We start from the raw sequence: 4,213 nt of genomic DNA on the forward strand, positions 1-4,213 counted from the left end.
CTCTACGGAATCTTCTGCACCTGAGATTCTCTCTTCCATCTCTTGTATTCTGTTGCTGATGCTGGCATCTATGGTTCCAGATTTCTTTCCTAGGGTTTCTATCTCCAGCGTTGTTGCCTCACTTTGGGTTTTCTTAATTGTGTCTACTTCCCTTTTTAGGTCTAGTATGGTTTTGTTCATTTCTATCACCTGTTTGGATGTGTTTTCCTGTTTTTCTATAAGGACTTCTACCTGTTTGGTTGTGTTTTCCTGTTTTTCTTTAAGGACTTGTAACTCTTTAGCAGTGTTCTCCTGTATTTCTTTAAGTGAGTTATTAAATTCCTTCTTTATGTCCTCTACCATCATCATGAGAAATGCTTTTAAATCCAGGTCTATCTTTTCAGGTGTGTTAGGATGTCCTGGACTGGGCGAAGTGGGAGTGCTGGGTTGTGATGATGGTGAGTGGTCTTGGTTCCTGTTAGTAGGATTCTTACGTTTACCTTTCACCATCTAGCAATCTCTGGAGTTAGTTGTTATAGTTGTCTTTGTTTAGAGATTGTTCCTCTGTTGCTTTTGTTACCCTCTATCAGCAGACGTGGGAGACTAGCTCTCTCCTCTGAGTTTCAGTGGTCACAGCAGTCTCTGCAGGCAAGCTCTCCTCTTTCAGGGAAGGTGCACAGTTATCTGGTGTTTGGACCTCCTCCTGGCTGAAGATGAAGGCCCAAAACAGGATCTTTCCCAGAAGTTGTGTTGCTTTGGCCAGGAAGGTGGCCAGTTGTCTGGAGCAGAAGATGGCGCCACCTCAGTAGCTCTCTGGCTCTCGCCTTACCCAGAAATGGCTGGCCTCTGTATTCCACACCGTCACCCATGCAGCCTGCCCTCCGCGGAGTCCTGGAGCCAAGGAGACTACCGTCACCGGGACCTGAGGCACAAACCTCGACTGGGCCATTCTTATTCTGCCTGATTTGAGGTCTAGTATTAGAAATGTATGGTGAAGACTCCCAGATTTCTACAGTTTGTGTACTGTTAAGTCTGGGGAATCTTCATATTTAAACTAGATGTGGATATCCCCTATAGGATTAAATTATTTTTTCTTGATATACTATGTTTGTTTCAATTCTCTGAAGAACTCTGGATAATATATATATATATATATATATATATATATATATATATACATATATATATGTGTGTGTGTGTGTGTGTGTGTGTGTATACATATACATATACATATACATATATATATATATAAATATAGTTTTAATAATTATCTTTTCTCAAGTAAGTCGTGCCTTGGAAAAAGAGACACATACAAAGTAATTTTTGCTTAAATGTTAAAAAAAAAAAGAATGGTGGTGAAATTTTAAGTCTTATATGCAAAGAGTGAAAAATCAATTTTGCCAAAAGACCTTAAGTATCTAGAGAAGAATACAGCAGTAATTTGACATAGAGAAATCTGAAGTATTGTATTCCATGAGTTGAAGAGACGGAACAGATTGCTTTGTTCATAGGACCCAGGATGATCTCCTGACCTACATGATTACTCAAAATCATTTAAAACTTTACTTCCATGTTAACCAATTGATTTTATGGGCACCAGACATACAAATAGTGCACAGACATACATAAAGTCAAAACACTTGTACACGAGATTTTTCTTTTATTAAAAAAAAAAAAAATCTTACTGTATGTTGTAGGAAAAGTGCCCACCACCCTAATGGCAATGAAGTATTGCTGTCTTCATTCAGTGTATATTTAGTTACTATTATTCTGAACACCATGACAAAGACAACCCTGTTCTGTTCCTTAATGGCAGAATAACCAGGCAGAAAGGAACACTATAAGATGGAGCAGAGATGTGGGCATGATATAAAATGAAAGTGCATGTAGACAAAGAGCACATATAATAATATCACTGAATACCCAGAATTATGAGAAGCCTAATAAACTTAATAAGCACAGAAGCAGAATGGCACACTTGTAGGTTGATGTTAGTGTCTCACTAACTTCCAATTTAATCCCAAAAAATGTCTGTATGGAAAGAGATGTGAGGGAAATGTAACCTTCCCTGCCCGTTCTCCCCATTGCTTCTACTGGAGCCATTGCAATCACTTCTAGTTCAGTGGTATAATTCTTTATTCCATTAACTTTAATGGGCTTTATACCAATGTTAAGTAATGGGATCATTTTACACTGACTGAGTTGATGAGAAATACCTCCACTCAATTAGTTTCGCAGTCCTGGAATATTTTGGAACAGAGAAGAGAAAGGCAATCTGTAAAATCTTAAACTGAAAATTAGATCAAAGTTTCTCTGATTTTATACTTCACAAAGTTTGAAAACCTTAGCACTTTTTCCTAGATAAAAATAGGGCGAATGCATTCATTGATTAGCTGGAGGACAAAAGGATATAGATATCAGTTATTTTCAAATGAATATCTTTAAAAATATGAATGTAGTCTTAGAATAAAGTTTTATTAACACTCATTCTTTTTACAAACTAAAGGATTTTTCATGACATGCATGCACATACATACACAGACATAAAAATAAACTGTATTCATCTGTCCATAATTCTCACATATTAATTCTTCCTCTGTTGTAAAATCACTACCTTTTTGTTTTATAGATTTTTTCAAAAAAAAGTCTTTTTTTTTTTATTTTTGTCCATGTTTTTTAAGATAAAATCACTTAAGTGAAACAAGCTTGCCTGTGTGTAACTGTGTACCCAAGGTGGCCTATAAATCATTATCTCTCAGCTTCCTGTTCTGGAGTGATATGGTAGTAATATTACATAAAATAGAGATCCTATTATTAATGTACATTATTTTATGATATTTTTTATATATTCTGACATTGCTTGAGTTTTCAATGTGTAGAACAAGAAAGCAATGAATATTGAAGTTGGAATACCTGGTTGTGTCTTATGATGATTTTCAGGAAGCTGTCTGATGAGAGGAAGTTTTGCTGAAGCAGACACATGAGAAGATATTTTGATTGTAACAGATATGTGGTGTTTTTCTGAAAGTTGTCTGATAAAAGGGCATGTGATATTTTTTTGGAGCAGACACTTGATGGGACATGTGATGTTTGGAAAGAGTATGAGAATAATACAATAGACAGTGGACGACATTATGTCATTGGTTTGCCCTTCTGGTTGCCATTAGGCTTCACCTTGCTGGTCTTTGCTGACATTTTTCTGGAATAGGTTCCCCTTGCTTTCTTCTCTGATCTTCACTTGTAGAGACCTCATAGAGAGAAATGCACCAAAGTACTTCAGGTCTTGTTCCTGCTGCTTCTTTCCACTTCTGTAGATGGGTATAGACTCATATATTCTTCTGGACTGAGCTACTACTGCTGATCCATGGTTGGTGTTTGGCTAGTGGACTGGACTGCTTACAATAAACATTGGAATTGTCCCAAAGAACTACTTCTAAATAGTTCCATGTCTCCCTTGTTTTATTAGCTATCTTCTTCCCAAACATTTAGTCAGTGGGTTATAATACTAGTTGAAGCATTTAAGAACCCCTACTAAAGTAGATTGAGAAAAATATAAGTCTACAGAATACATTTGACACAATCAGAAAACATGAAAGGTTTTTATCCATACTAGTAAAAATGTATTTACATTTATATGTAATTTCTCAAATTAAATATCAGAAATTAAGATGAACCAAATGGATATTGTTGAAATGAAAAAGCTTCCTATTAAATATTTTTCTTTCTCATCTATGTATCAATTAAGAACACTTTCTAAAATATCATTATGTTTTGGTAGTAGGGAAATAAACAGGTATGCCTATTATTGCATACATACATCAAAACCTGTCACTGAATCAGAAAGTGCATGCGTGTGTGATAATATACATGCATATTTATTTCTCTACTACACAGTACATAAGGATACTTTAACAACTCTGTTAAATTTCAATGAATAAATCTATATCCTTTTCTAATAAATCTTGGACTTTCTCCTAAAAAAATCCAGCTGCCTATAATTTTTCTGGATGCCCCATTCCTTTGAATTCACTCTCCTGTATAGAGAATTAGAATTCACATCCTGTGACATGGTGTTACGCTTCATCTTCCTTTCTTAGCTGCAATATTTATCTTATAAGGTGTCCTATGTGCTTGTTTGCCTTCCCTCATAACGAAACCTTTCATAGCAAAAAAGCAGGCTATAGTGAAATTTCTTCAGTGTCGTTAGCATTAGAGACACACAACATTACCCAAT

This window comes from Mus musculus, chromosome 15 (assembly GCF_000001635.26).
Source record: "Mus musculus strain C57BL/6J chromosome 15, GRCm38.p6 C57BL/6J".
NCBI lineage: Eukaryota > Metazoa > Chordata > Mammalia > Rodentia > Muridae > Mus > Mus musculus.